The sequence below is a fragment of the Zootermopsis nevadensis genome, unplaced genomic scaffold (genome assembly GCF_977971745.1).
Source record: "Zootermopsis nevadensis isolate Lab colony 2312 unplaced genomic scaffold, Znev_1.0 Znev_ptg000001l, whole genome shotgun sequence".
Lineage (NCBI taxonomy): Eukaryota > Metazoa > Arthropoda > Insecta > Blattodea > Termopsidae > Zootermopsis > Zootermopsis nevadensis.
The window spans coordinates 19,963,073-19,979,503 of NW_028259133.1; the positions used below are offsets into that span (position 1 = coordinate 19,963,073).

The window sequence follows — 16,431 nt, forward strand, 5'->3', positions numbered from 1 at the left end:
CCTTTTGCTGCCAAGATGATATGCCCAAAACAGTCGAACGTCACACTAACGGTTTCCAGAAGACTTCCTGTGTTGGTTGTTTGTTTGTTTGTTTGTATGATCCTTTTTTCTGTAATTTACAACATTGTGTTATTATGTAAAACCTGAACGATTAAAATTCGATATAAAAACTACTACAATTTTCCCATCTTAAATGATGGGAAGATGTAAAGTGATACTTATAAACACATTTTTAAAGTGTTATAAAGGAGCGTATAGAAATTAGAGTAATTAATTTTCTTCGTTTATTTACGAAACCCGCGAAGCGTTAACACGTAAACAACTGTTTATCTGCGTTGCGTAAAAAATTGTTTCGACGAAGCGGATTACAAACCAAATGAAATAAAGTAACGTACAACGAAAGAAATTGATATTATTTCCCATCTTTGCCTAATTAAAGTTTGCCCCAGTCTTAAATATGATCTAATATCGAGGTTATAATGACATAGCAGGCATCGCTTAACAGCATTTCCATGGAAAATGTTTTAATATTATCCCATAAAGCGCCAAATCTATTAACAGCAAATATTTTAATAGTTCTAAATAAAGATATGTTTTAGCTTCTCTGTCGAGGACTTCCACGAACTTGAAAGACCACTTTGGAGAGTGTCCGTTTCCTTCTTTATCTTTCAAGTTGACGTTTTCCAAAGAGGGTTCCCCGGCGAATCTTGGTATGTATGTCTTGTCTGTCCAGTCTTAGTCACATGCCCAGTTGACCTTAGCTTCTTAGATGTCATTAACCTAACAATCCTTCCAGACAAATTAATGATAAAGTTTCAATTAAGTCATGATGTAGAAAGACAGGACACAACTTATGAAGGCTTATGCGTAGATGAGAGGATAATATTAAACTGGATCTTAAGTAAGCAAGGAAGTGATTCACATAGTTTATCTTACTTAGGGTAGGGGCCAATATTGGACTGCTTTAAACACGGCAATGAACATTTGGGTTACATAAGGGTTGCGATTTATTGATCAGGTAAGCTACTATTAGCTTCTAAAAAGGGCTGTGTTCTTCAGGGCCTGATGACGGAGGCAGTATGACCTCTGAAACGTTGGTAAACATCGACCAGACGACACAGCGCAACAGTGACATTTTGTCTACTATAAATCGTACTTGAAGTCACCCAGAATTGAACCCAAGTCTTCACGGTGAAAAGCCGGAGGTATAGCATGGTTCATATCGAAATAGGCAAAACATTAAACAGTATGTTGTATGGTGTATTCAGGTGACTCGGGTAGGACTCCGTGTCTGTTTTTGTGAACACGGTAATGAACGTTTGGTCCCGTAAATTGCTGGGAATTTGACAAGCTGATTAACTGTAAGCTCCTTCATGGAATTTGTGGACTGGCGACAGAGTCATTTTATTTTACGATTCCATCGGCTAACTTGACAAGCATGTAAATGTCTAGGCCTTAAGGCAATCGGGCGGGGGGGGGGGACTAATGTAAACAAATGACTGAGTTGTCCATAGATGGCACAAACTTCATACCAACTGTCACGATAATTTAACATATTAAACACATCACTAATTAGGACTCACTCCTCAACGATGTCGTAAGCACTGACCTGCTTTCAGAATAAGAAAAATATAGAAGGTAGTTGTGCTCAATCAAACCATAATATTGAAATATAATGTACGGGAAGAAATTAACACACCTTTGGGCGCGAATATTTCTTCATAACAGGTTAGCCAATATATCCATATTAACACTGATACTTCGTTCCATGATTGTAAATATTTAAAAGGAATATATAAATAAATAAATAAAATAACAAGCAACGAACTAAGTAAAATAAACACCTAAATCTAAAAAGACGTATTCGAAGGTAGATCTGAAATACTTTTGTTATGTATGACTTGACACATAATGCTATTTATGTGTATTATAAGTTAATTACAATTGCTAGCACAACACGTATATTTCATACGAATGTTTCAGTTCGGAAAGTCGCACGGTGTTCAAAGCTACGTATAGGAAGATATATCCGCCTTCAAGTGCCTAGAAACGAGATACAATGCAACGGAATGGTTTCAGATCAATGTATATTTCAGATCAAAACATGCTTTTCAACGGAGCATTACAAAGAGCTCGCATATAAAGAATAAATTATTTCTAGTGCTATCTTCTGAACGCACATTTTTCATTTAGATATTTTGGTATTCAAGTGTTGCCCAACCTGCTTCAACAGGCCTGATTTGGAAATGGCAGTTTGAGCGTAGTGAGGGTAGAGTAGTAGCTGCAGAGTGACAGGAATTCACATGATTTGGCGGTAAGTTTGCAATATGTGTTACTGTTATGACGATGTTATTCTAATAGTGTTTAATTATATATTTATTCTGTAAGTGCAATGTTTGGAAGTTGTATAATCATTCAGAGAAAGTGAACATGCCGCCAACATGTGCTTGGCTAAATGCGTAGTCGAACAAAGAACTGCCGAGATGATGGTAGAACGGTTTATATTAATAGCTTTGTATTGTGTGAATGTTGATTTGGTGAAACGTTACTTAATTAGAGTTTTTATAAGTGTCTATAAAATGCATTGCTGATTAAAAATGGTCGTATCCCATTAATCACGTGGAACAATAGAAAATGACATCACATGTCGTGGTAATTTACGCAAATGCTTCTTCAAGCTTGACGTTTAAGGTAAGCGTGACATTGTATTTTTGAAAACTCCTCAAGTACCGACTGCTGAATATTAACCATACTACATTACTGACTTGCAATAAAACAAGCTCATACTTTTGCTTTTGTGATTGGGATGAGTAATTAAAACTTGAAATAAATCGAATGTGACATCGTATTGCATAGGAATTTACCATTTTAAATTTTGGATGTCATTTTAGATAGGTTATAAATATATTTTAAACATATTTTAGGTACATTGTAATAATATTAATGTGTGCATTGTGTTTTTACTTTCTTTGATGGCATTTATGCATTTCACACATTATTTATTCTGCAGTATGAACAACTGTTTGTAATATAAGTAGCATTCAGATATTTTTATGGCCTAACATTTTTGCTGGAAATAACATCAATATAATAATCTTTGTGCTGTTAGTTTCTTCGCTCGGACATGAATAATTTTGTGTTCAGTATTTGCATAAGCTTGTAGTCCAGTGAGTTATAAACATTGTTGGAAAATATGGTGGTTTCTGCTTAGGTTATCTGCTTTAAGTCATTGTTGAGTCTCCAAGTTTGTGTAATAATTTATGAATGTGAAGGAAATTTGTTTCTCTCTGCATTGTTAACATTTCTTGATGAAAGTGCAGAAATCCAGGATCTGACCATAGCATTTGGAAATCAGTTAAGAAACAAAATCAGTTGTGTGAATTTCTATTTCTTTAAAATGTACAAGAGTGGTGTTTATCATTTGTTTGCTCACAAAACATAAAAAGCTTCTCTTTGTTCTCTGATCTTATGTACTTTGTGTGTTACATTCTGAAAGATTGTTGGCTGTTTTTACATTTTCTGTTTCATTATTGTGTTTTAAAGTGTGTGGTTTTGTAAAGCTTATGAGTGCATAGGAGCGTAAAGCAAGACACGACAAATAATTCTAAATATATTTACATAAAAAGTGAAAATTCTGAGTAGATGATGTGCCAGATGTTTTGATAGCCTCGGTTTGTTCGTGGAAGATCACATCTACCATGAGGCCATGAGATCTGTGATTGCATGTGAAGTGTGTACTTAAGTTGTGTTGTGTTTGGTGCATCTTTCCTGCGCTCGTGTCGCACTCTGCATCTCGGTGTCGTTGATTCTATGTTCGAAGATGGGTGTAATTGTTAATGTATAGACTTTTGTGCATTTGTGAGTGTGTCGAAAACCATGCGTTCCAGAACCTTTTCAGTGTGCACGTGCGCACACAATTGGTTCCTGTTAGTCGTGGTTTGGGAACTATCATTCTTCAAGTGTTTGCCATTTCTTAATATAAATCTTGGATTCCTAGACTTTCAGTCACATTAATCTCATGGTACTCGGAAATGTCGACTGCTCCGACCATGGCTTTTACATCTTAAAGCAAATGTTTGGGAAATGTCCAGTCATAATAAATGACCCATGGATAATGACCTTGAAGTAAAATTATGATAAATTAAATCTCTAATTTACATCGGTTTGTTAAGATCATGACCGTAGGACATTTTTGCTGTGTTTAGATTGTGGTTAATTAATTTCATGGTTGGTCTCTAAAAGTTCTATAATTTAGTCCAGAATTTTAAACCTTACTAATTTTTATTGACTAATTAGCAACTGTAAATTAGTTTTTCTCTAAATTTAAGTGTTTGCCAGTGGTTCAGGTTATGAATTGTCTTCGTGTCATTTTTATTTTACTGATATTGTTTCTGTCTTCACGCAGCGGGGCGGTAGGGAACAGAAACTAAACATTTCATAAACCATTGAACAAATTGAAGTCTGGCACAATTTCTCATCGAAACGAAAGGGCACGGGTCAGTACGTGACCCGCTCTCATTAATCATACTTAACGATAGCTTTAAATTTTTTAATATGGGTTTAAATGATAAACAGATACTTAATATCTCTGTCGATTCGACTTCAGACAGAGGCCAGAAATTAAAGATTTTTGTTGTATGTGTAAAATATTGAATCATCCATTTTTTATGTTGGGACAGAGAATTTTATGTCCTGCTTTTTGTTACTGTAAAATGTTCCCAAGTTTCTAGAGGGATGTAGTTTGTGTTTTAGGGAGGATCTCACACCCCCATCCCTGTAAGGCTATAATGTGTATATTTGACTTCGCTGTCTTTGGCCTGGCTCGACCACGAGCAGTGCGGATTCTTGTGCAGTTAACGGGGTTCTGTATTCTGTAATTTGTCCTGATGACGCTAGGAATTAACAATGATCTCAGAGATTTTTTGTTGCAACTTTCCCTATTATTCTTCTTCGTTGTTTCAAAAGACATGCTTTGCCAGTTATACAAACTGGTGGATAAAATTGTCGCTTTGTACATCATCATTTTTAATTTTTCTGAAGAGTAGAATATTTGAATTTGTTATTTTTATTCCCTGATTGTGAACATGCTTTATATTTGTTATTCCTCACAGATTTTGAAATTGCGTTATTTTCAGATGTTTTTTTTAGATACTTGTGGGTTATTGGGACACATCGATTTAAAAATAGGTTAGGTTAGGTTTGGTTAGTTGTCATTTATTGAAATAAAATATAATAACTTTCAAGTATATGTCATTTATCCACACACATTAACCTAACTTAACCCTAATCCTAACCTAAAATAACCCTAATCTTAACCTAACCCTAACCTAACCTAAAATAACCCTAATCTTAACCTAACCCTAACCTAACCTAATCTAACCTAAAATAATCCTAACCTGACCTATTTTTAAAGTGATGTGTCCCGATAACCCACAAGTACCTTTTTTATTATGGTTTTGTTGCTGATGTTCAATTATTGACATGTTCCTGCATAATTTTATCTGCATGTATTTTGAGATGGGTTTCTGTGCTGGTTTGAACAGAGTGTATTAGAGCCAACATTTTAAACATAGTCCTGTTATCTATGTTGTTTCCTTTCCAGATTTTTCTCAGGCATTTGATTGAGAGGAAATAAAGGTTCTTGCAGTAACTTGAAATTGTTTAGAGTAATATTTTAAGCCACAGTTCTAGTGCCACAAGTAATAGCAACTTTCATGTTATTTTCTTTTAAACTCTGTTCCATTTGAATACACATTATTTATGAAAAAGAGGATGGATCTCCTGAAAGACTTTTAATTAATCTTTTGGCTGCTCGGAATTAAATTTCAGAACTGCTCAGCAGGAATTTCTTCAGTTTTAAGCTGTTACAATAATATTTAAGCTTGGAACTTGCCATTTTAATTTCATTCTCATTAGACACTTGAACTGGGTGACTGTTAAGTTATTTTTGAGGTCAAGTGAATGTAGAATATTCTCTCTGAAAATGTCAGGGTAAGATGTCGTGTTTCTTCCCAAACAGTTCTGATTTCTCTAGGTGTGTGTAGTTCATAGGTCAAGCGAATTTAATTTTTGCAGGATCCTGTTCTCAAAGAGCCTTAATCTGTGTTCTGTCCTCAGTGCGAGGGATCAATTTTCATATGCAGCTGAATATTGACATTTTTAGGTAACATATGACTAGATAAAAGTGACTTATAGGTGGCAGATACTCTCTTAATGCCCAAATTAGAAACGCTCTCATTTTATCACGTGTTGTCAGGGTTACAGAAGTATTCTACAATGACGGGAGTCGTGACCTTGAAATACGAGATTCGAACAACAGTTTGTGTTATTGTTCTGGGTGCTAGGAGGGAGGACTCTGGCTTGTTATGTATGTGGAACTTTGTGTCTGCCCGAGCTGCTCAGGAGTTCGAAATCTGTTGTGGGAATTGCATGATTTATTACGTGTTTTTTTTTCTTCGGTCGTATCCTATATCAGAATGCGTACCTATCAGCCGGGTTTAATCTGTTTGCAAACCATCTTTAAGCCTTCGAAGCAAAAGTTCACATACGTAATTTGTAAAAATTTATTCTTACTGAAATTATTTCTGTAAACATCATTACCAGCTGACCTTGTAATCGATACTCAGATTTGTGTTAAACGTATTAATAGTTTTTAGTCTGTTGAATGCTAACGCAGGTGGTACAGAATGTAATCATTTTCCTTTCTAGGGTCTAGAGAATGAAAATTAGTTCAGGAGAGACAGTTTAGAAGTGAGCGTCTGATTGCTTTGTAAATTAATGTTCGCTGGAGTTGAAAAAATAGAATGACTTTGTTGCTGGAAGGCAAATTGACGAAAGTCAGTTGGTTAATGGTTCGAACGTTTAGACTCATCGGTCTAATGGCATAATACGCCTTTACATAAGATCATTTGTGTACGTGTATTGTATAGACTTTGTTCGTGGGTCGGGTGAAAGTTGGGCGAGGCTGTCGCGTTATGACATTGCGGGGAGCTGTGACTTCGATCAGGGTTCTGTCTCTTTTAATCTCCTGATTCTTGCAGGCAAGTATTTTTTTATTGGATAATCATAGGTAGAGATGCTTTTTTTGGGATATTCGGACGCAGATGGGAAGAACGTATAGAATTACTGAGGTCTCAGGTTTTCATATTGGCGAATATGAAGGTTACTGTCTTCTGGGATGTTGCACTGTGGACGTTTCAGAGATGCTTACTGCCTTAATCGCCATGCTATTGAAACAGCAGGGGGGGAGCACCCGGGACATGAACACTGACCCCATTAATGACGAAGTGAAGAATGCATGGAGATTTTCATATTTTTTTTTCCAGTTCGTGTTCATGAAGTACTGACTTAAGCTCAGGGAAAATTGCGTTTTACTTGAAATTGGAGGAAGCTAAAAGGAAACGTTCTCATAAAACAGTACATAACACGCGTAGTCGATCATTCACCTGATGTTTTTGTTCCCACATGATAGTAACGATCGGTAAAAGCTCTTCGTTTCTTTTTCTGTTGCAATACAAAGCGAACGTATAATTTATTATCGAGTTGAGTTTCTGATACTGTAACATATTAGCAGTACTGTAATATCTTACTCCAACGTTTGCTTGTAGGGTTGTCAACTTTATGGGCTGATACTGTAATTTTGAAAGTCAGACGTGTGTTTTCATGCAAACAAATATAAACTACTGTGTTCGTAGACTTAACAGAACGTGGACATTACTTTCTTAATATTTTGCAAAATTATCCATATCTGTAAGTCCCTATAGTTTTTTTTTTTAAAAAATTATGTTATCGAATACATTCTTAACTCAAAAATGACGTAAGAAATTCATACGAAATTTCAGTCTGGCAAACTTCAAGGGAAGAGAACACTTGGGAGGACATAACTGTGGGTGGAAGGGTCGTAGACTGGATTTTTACGAAGTGGGGCGTGACGTCATGGACTTAGGAGTGGGCTCTGTTGAACCTTCCAGCCCCACTCATCATCCTGATGATGGATGCCATGTGCTTCTTTGAAATGTCGGCCAGTATCTGTTAGACTACGCGGTGCAGTGTACTAGAAGACAGCCATCTTCATACTCGTCACCGTGAGAACCCTAAATCTCACCATGTCATTTTCATTGTCATCGCTTTTTATCTGCTGAAACAGTAGTAGAGTTTTGTGAATGTCTTACGATTTTAATTTTGCTGTATCGCTCGCTCGAATTTCCTTGAAAATGGATGGTTTTCGTTCACGTGGTCATCAAATCGCTGTTCTTTATGTTTTGGAAATACAGGCTCTTCGCAGACCAAAATGGGTGACAGTCAAATGTACATTTTCTCAAATTGTGCGAGTGCAGTTGACGGCTGAACGTTATAATTACACTTGGCAGCTCATTTAGACGCCCACAGAGGTGTGAGGGGGTGACCAACGTCCGGCATCTCGATCGATACTCCACGATGGGTGTTGTTCGATACTAAATTGCCCTGGGGTCGGATTTATTAATAAACCGTTCCACGAGCGGGCACCAGAGTGCGTGGAATATGCATTTGCTAGAATTTCTCGTGATGACTTACAAGGGAGTATGGAGATTACTGTGTTCTGGGACGTTCAGTAATCGCCCTGATGATAGACGTAGTAAATACCTCTGAAACATCGATCAGTTTGTACGAGACTGCACGGCGCAACACCCCAGAAGACGGTGATGTTTCTGTTCAAACAGCTTGGTGGGGTTTATTTCGGGGAGTAAAGCACTCGACCAATTAGTGGCTAACTCAAGAATGCGTGGAGCTGTGCCTCCCCGATCCCATACGCCTTCGTGGCTTGTTCGTAACGAGGCAAAGGAATGCGTCTCTATCAAGTACTGAATTAAGCTCAGGAAATGGTTTACATTATATTTGCATTGGAGGTGAAGCATGTTCTTGAAACAATTCATAACAGTTGTGGAATGTAAGCGAATTTTTATGTTCCGTTGTGTTTGGACGTCTTCGTGAGCGAGTGTTGGCGTTGGTCCCAACCAGAATAAATATGTTTTACTGTTACATTTGATGACGATAGGTCATGAAATATTTTCGACATTCGGCTGTAAGCTTGTGTACATTTTATATCTGAAGAATGTTCCGTATTTTATGAATGTTACTATCATGACAAAGGCGCCATAGTTTTATTGCAATGGAATATAGGCTTATCTGCTTTATTTGCTTTAAATGTCCTTGAAAGCTTTTTTTTTTCTTAGTATTTAGGTCAGGAACTGGTGGGATTTTTTGTCTAAACATTCAGCACAAAGTTAAAATATTCTTGTTGCATTTGAGGTTTCCACAGCGATGAGTATGAAGATTTCTGTCTTCTGGGTTGTTGCGCTGTGTAGTCTGGTCGATGTTTACCAACGTTTCAGAGGTCATACTGCCTCCGTCATCAGAGTATGAAGATTTCTGTCTTCTGGGTTGTTGCGCTGTGAAGTCTGGTCGATGTTTACCGTTTCAGAGGTCCTTGCTGCTTCCATCATCAGGACGATGATCACCTTAAAATATTCTTGACGTTGATTGGTACTCTGAAGACGTTTGTTAGTGATTAGTCTGAAAAGTGATTCTTCGCTTGTTACCCTGAGTTTCATTTTGAGCCACTGTACTGCCATTATAAAGCGAGCATTTCTTATTTAAATTCTGTGGTGATTTCTTCTGTGTTCTAATGAAGATTCCTTCCAGGAGGAACAACGGGCTGGCAGAGGACCATATGCTGTTGGTGTAGCTCCGTTTTGTGAAGTGCGGGTGGAGGACAGGGTGGGGGGGGGGAGTTGTGTATATGATTTTTTTAATGGTGACACCATCTTCTGTCGGAAAAAAGGGAAAGACGTTGGAACAGTCTGCTCCAGATGTACCCCCACCATAATCATGTCCTGTCTATCATTCCGTGTACAGTCTGAGAAGAAAATTGTTGACCCACAACTACAACGCGGTTTTTCAGCCATTATCACAGTATTTTTTGATAAATATGATTTGGGCTACAGTTGTACTGTGGTAATCGTTTTAATGGACGAAATACTAGATGACGGCGTTGTAGTTCATTTTTTAAAATGTTGGTATTGTATAGGTTTGTCTTGTTTATCAGATTTTGCTAATTCATTTAGTAAAAAGTAAAGTTTGTCCCACTATACGCCATGTAGGCGTTTGGGGTGAGAGGAGGTATAGCTCCTCTCTTCCTTGACCTCGGCACTAGATGGGGGTGAGTGGTCAGCATCACGCCCCGGCCGGCTTTACCCCGGGAAAGGACCCCGGTACCCATTGTAGAGGAGGCTGGGTGGGCCCCAGAGCCGGTCTGGACGCAGAGGCTAGAGGAAAAATCCTCTGCCCCCGTCGGGGATCGAACCCCGGTCGTCCAGCCCGTAGCTAGTCACTATACTGACTGAGCTATCCCGGCATTTAGTGATGATCGTATATTTTGGTATTTTAATAAAAGGATTTTCAACAAAAATTCTACGTAAATGGAGATTCTTGCTTTATGTGTCGACAGTTGTAAGTTTTTGTCGGAACTTACGTGTATCCAGAACTTTTAATTTACGTAAAATTCCGCGGCTTTAATTTCAGGTATAGCTTAGAAATTTAAAATATTAGTTGGGACGTTATTTTGACAGTCGGAAATCAGTTTGAATGAAGGACATGAAATCCACACGGTTCTGTGGTTAGAAAACGAAGCCCTCATGGAAACAACTATTTCATTGGGACCAGATATGATTTTATAACTGCAAAATTTCGCACAGAATGTAAATTTACGGTTTCACATCTGGTTTGCGACGCGCATGTGAAACGAGAATTGGATTATTTTTAGATGTATTTTTTCCCCCCACGAATTATCGTACAGGTTCGTACACTTATAGAGACATTAAGAAAGCACTTAATTTTGGATTACAAAGAAAATCAATAGTAGAATTACGATTCTGCTACATCGTAGTCCTATTGTGTTAGCGTTAACTGTAGAAATTTATTTATAGACAAATTTTCGAAAGTGGATTGAGAAGTCTAACGCCCATTCAGAAAATTACGTATTACATGTAGGGAGTGATTTTTGTCTGTGACATGGATTCCCCTAACTGCCATGTAAATTTGGTGAGACTTTATAAACAGTTGTTGATCGTCTTGTTATATAATACTTTCGGTCCAAAACAGCTTCATTAGCTGAAACTGTGCATAATGAAACAATTTGATTTCAGTCGTAAATCGAGTTAAATTTGCCGTCTTAGCTTGTAATCCTGGGGGTCTCGGGTTCGATTCCCGGCGGTGCCCGAATTTATAACTTGTGTTGGGCAAGGCCGTGGTCTAGGCAACACGGAGTTTTCCTCCGTGGCATCCCAACAATTACTCCATTCACACACAGAAGAAGGCAATGGCAAACCACTTCTGGATCATCTGCCAAGAACGTATATGAACAGGTCCCAGTCCGAGAAAAGGATGGAAGGATCCTGTTCATATGGACCTGTCGTCAGACAGAACACTAAATAAAAATAAATACTTTCAGCAAAAAGTATTTTCTTTTGGCTGTGCTGTGTAGAATTTAATATAATATCAGTCACTTTGTAATATCGAGTATAAAATACTATAATTCTAGGTTAATGGCTTTAAGAATTATTTAGCATTTGCTGTAAAGGTGTTTAGATAATATATGTTATTAACAGAATTTTTCATATAGATTTTAACAGCTGTTTCTGACATTTTCCTTGCATCTACCGTCAATGAGAAAAGTATTCTTAAAAGGAACACGTGTAAAAACTACTTTCTAGTTGTTACATCGCAAGACTTTTACTTCAGGTTGTGAAACGGAGTCTCTGGTATTTTTATGGTACTTACTGTACCACCGTCAGCGTTTCCCCGCAAGTTATCATGCCTACGGATATGATAATGTTTCTACAAACATCCCATATGTAGTAGTGTTAGGGCGTTGGCTGGTGTTGTGCTGTGCGGTTTCCGTCTCCGGCTTTAGGAGCAGCCAGTGAAACATCTCCCAGTTTATATCTGACTCCAGAGGCTTTATTGATAACCTGATATAGGACCTGAAGGTTTCTTACCGTGTTAACAAGAGCCAGCCGTGGGACACGTCCAGCAGGTTACACATCCTACACTGACTGTTTTAAAGATACTTATGTCATCCCCTTATAACTTGGACACGCATGCAGTCTTTGTGTTTTAAGACTTTCCGACTAAAATTTTGTATGCATTTCTTGTCTCCCCTAGGGTGTTGTTACAAGCCCTACCTATGACTTAGTCATTGATTTTATTACTATTTACAGTGTTATGAAGTTTCTGGGTATAAACACTCGTAGTTGTCCTTATTCTGTTTATGTATTTCTAGCAAAGTCACTTTCATCAGAATTTTGTTTTCTCGTAAATTATAGCCGATATGAAGCAGTGAAGTTTTAATTTTTGTTTTATTTGTCAGGTTTCTGGTTAGGAGACTGGGAAACGATTTTGAATTGAATGTTAACAAGCATTCCACGGATTCTGTTTTTTTTATCAAACGTTTACTTACGATAATTGTGAGATTTTAAATATGAGAATCAGGACGATAGGCGCTAAGCTTAATTTTTATTTGTTACCAAAACCCTGTAGCGAGTGAACTCGTTTGGATACATGTTGAAGAAGAAGAAGAAGAAGAAGAAGAAGAAGAAGGGAAAGAAAAAAAAAAAAAAAAAAAAAAAAAAAAAAAAAAAAAAAAAAAAAAAAAAAACGAGTGCGTACAAAATGGCAAAGGTAATGTGATTTGTACGTAAAACATCTGTTGTAATGTCAGTTGAATGTTAACGTATTTTAGTGTTAACATTTAGCTTAACATTTTTTTCCCCCCTGAACAAGTTGCAGGAATCACGTCTGCCTGCTGTTTAAGTATATCGAATTGGATTTATTGGAATTAAAAGTGTTGTCTCGTAATATTTTCTGCCGGGCAGGTTTTTTTTTTTTTTTTTTTTTTTTTTTTTTGAGAAAGGTCTCCTTCTATGCATCACGTTGTGTTTCGTAAGGTGGCATTTAATATTTTAAATGTCATTTTTCCAAGGATGTAACAACTGCGTTCTGTTGTACCACCAAAGTGGCATTTGGAAGCCTTACCTCTATTGCTAGCGATAAACCACCCTTTTACACAATCTCTGTCCTTTTCTCGAAACGAATTGTGAGTTTATTGGGATTGTTGAAGCAGCCATCGATAACCTACTTGAGAAGCTAGTTTGTAGTTAAATTACCCATAACTCGTGTTCACGAGGGCCCACCAAAGGTCCCTGTCTTGAGCCAGATTATTCCAATTACTTAACCATCCATTTTTATCCAAGGTGCATTATATAGTATTATCTCGTTTACGTTAAAGTCTTCAGGACTTTTTTTTCCAGACACCTCTCAATGTATGTTCTTCCGTATCGTGAGAGACCATACAAAACAACAGATAAAATTCTGTTAGTTTTTCGTATTTTAATATTTACAATTTTGGTTAGCAGATGGGATGACAAAGACTGTAGTAAGAATCTCTTTATAAATATTAAAATTTTACCTTTTCGTATATACAGCAAGAAACGTATGGTTTTTTTGTGTTAAAGTTAAATTTCTCACCTGGTTTCTTACTTAAATATTGATCGTTAATCAGATTGCGTTATTATTGTTACGTATGCCATTGCTAAATGAAGGAGCAGTGTTCATTAAAGCTTAAAAGCTCGGTGGTACCTAATATGTACCACCTGCTTAAACATTCAGTAACTCTTCATTTTGCATTTACGTGTTAGTAGGATTCTCACAATAAACAGCGATTATTTCCTTAAACAGCGTTAACCAGTCGATCTTTGTAATGGTGAAGTGTCGTGTTTTCTTCGCGGTACGGACTGAATTCTAAAATATTATTTAGACGAGCTTCTGCTTCAAATGGTTAATTAATTGTCAGAATAAAGAGCGATTATTTCCTTAAACAGCGTTAACCAGTCGATCTTTGTAATGGTGAAGTGTCGTGTTTTCTTCGCGGTACGGACTGAATTCTTAAAATATTATTTAGACGAGCTTCTGCTTCAAATGGTTAATTAATTATCAGAATAAAGAGCGATTATTTCCGTAAACAGCGTTAACCAGTTGATCTTTGTAACGGTGAAGTGTTGTGTTTTATTTGCGGTACGGACTGAATTAGATATTATTTTCATTAGTTTTGTGCTTCGAATGTTTAAGAACACGTTTCTGCTGAGTATTGCGCGAAGTATCTAGAAATGTGATTTATAAACTAAGTTTTATAGCTAAAGAAGGAAGTGAATAGGATATTGTGTGCTTTGTGAGCATTCTCTGTATTTGAAGCCGAATTGAAAAATGAAATTAGAATGGAATAGTGGTGGATGTTCTCAGCACTTGTGGATACAAAACTCCTGTATCGGGTACGCAGTTCGACTGAGCTAACATGCGTGTTTGGTATGCAATGTTATGTTACAGGCGGAGGTAGAGATTGCTTTCACAAAGATGTGAGATTTAATTTATCGAACCGAGTAGAACTCTTTCATGTTTTAGCAAAACCTGTTTTCATTTTTTTTATATTTTTAGCTGTCGATATTAAGTTATAAGAGAGAACTTTTGAACCTCTCGACTAATTGAGCCAGTTCTTAACTGTACAGAGCGCCATATTGCTTCTATTTAGCTTCTATACTTAACGTATGTCATATGACTTTAGATAAGTTTGGCATGAATGCTCGTCTATATTTTAGAGCAATGGTATTTAACCTTTTTTTGTTCGCGTACCCCCAGATATAATTTCTCTTGAACTTTGTACCCCCAAAGTTGTTGGTGTATAATTCAAGTTATACATAGTATATAATCTACATCCAAAATAAATTACATTACTGATTATTTAGTGTTTATTATTATTTAGTGTTCTGTGTGACGACAGGTCCATATGAACAGGATCCTTCCATCCTTTTCTCGGACTGGGACCTGTTCATATACGTTCTTGGCAGATGATCCAGAAGTGGTTTGCCATTGCCTTCTTCTGTGTGTGAATGGAGTAATTGTTGGGATGCCACGGAGGAAAACTCCGTGTTGCCTAGACCACGGCCTTGCCCAACACAAGTTATAAATTCGGGCACCGCCGGGAATCGAACGCGAGACCACAGTATTATCATAAAATAATTTATATATTTTTTAAAACATTTCACGTACCCCAGGTTGAATACCACTGTTTTAGAGCACAAATTTGGTACACAATGTGCTTGACATTTCTACCAGTTGTGATGCTGAGTCACCAGCCTTGAAGATTCTGCTTAAGAATTCAGCGTAGGTGACTGGAGTTGGATTTTTTATGGCCATTTCTCAACTTCCCACGCATATCGTAATCAAGATATATAGTTGCTTCCTTTTATATTTGAGCATATAACCGGAATTCCACTTCGGATGTCCTTTGCTCTGTACCACCACCTGACCTTTCCTTGTTTGTCCTAAGATGGTGGTAGGTGTCCACGTTCTAGGATTAGAGCAACATGTGGGCGAGGATTCCATTTTATTGTCATAGTGTATGGTAGTGATGATGTAGAATAAGAGATTTACTTGGGATTCCAACCATTTGAGGGTCTGATAGTCACCAGATAAGCTTTTTACTGAAAATTATTGTCTGGAATTAATTTTGTACAGCGCCCATGAAAAATTTTGTTAACAAACAGAAGTTTTACGTTTTGTTAAAATGCGTTCGTAATAATCTTTGCAATTTGTACTCTTAACCAGAGCCACAGGGGATGAATAAAAATTTGCATGTTATATTAATTAAGAAAATTAAAATGCATGTACAATTTTTGTTTGGGAACCTGGTTGGAAAATATCAGTTAGGTAGACCTGGACGTAGATGCGTGGTTAATATTAAAAATGTATTTCAGGGAAATGTTTTGCTAGGTGTTTCATGTTTTCACCTGGCTTTTCATAATTGCTGCTTTGTGACAAGTTTTTAGATGTGAACTCTCTTTATAGGCCTTCATTTTTAAAAGGCAGAGTGAAAACTGATTCGCGTCCTCGGACCTAACCATGTGAATCACCGCCAAATTTTAAAAACGATTTTGTTGTTGTTGACGTTTCGGCAGATCCAGCGGAAAACGCTATTAAGATGAACGCGATGTGGCTGTCTCGTGAACAATTTAATGGACCAATCCTCCGGAATTTCCGGACTCGCTGAGCCACTGTTAGCTTCTCACGGTTCATCGTAAGACGAAAGCTGTGGGAAGATCTACGTTATACAAAGATTGTATAAGATGGTTCTCGTGACTCTGGGCTCTGAAAAGTAAAAGTGAAAGTGGAATGTCAGGTTGGTTCTTTATCGTGCCGCATGTTAGCATCAGCTGTTGTTGCTATGGTGATTAAGACGATTACTATCAAGCAATTTGCTGCAGGTTAGGTTACATGAAGAAAAAGACACTTTCCCCGTTGCCTAGAAGGCTGTTTGATGTCTTGTAGTGCACTCATATGTTA

At 37.2% G+C, this 16,431-nt stretch overlaps 1 protein-coding gene across 3 annotated transcripts in view; it reads left to right on the plus strand.

The window, feature by feature from the left end:
* The first annotated feature begins 2,229 nt into the window (after positions 1 to 2,229).
* brat (tripartite motif-containing protein brain tumor) overlaps positions 2,230 to 16,431 on the plus strand; it is a 125,544-nt gene continuing 111,342 nt past the window's right edge. For all 3 annotated transcript variants that reach the window (XR_015534361.1, XM_022060810.2, XM_022060811.2), the window contains exon 1: positions 2,230 to 2,314. The gene's annotated coding sequence lies outside the window, so the exon portion shown is untranslated. The remainder of the gene's footprint in view (positions 2,315 to 16,431) is intronic.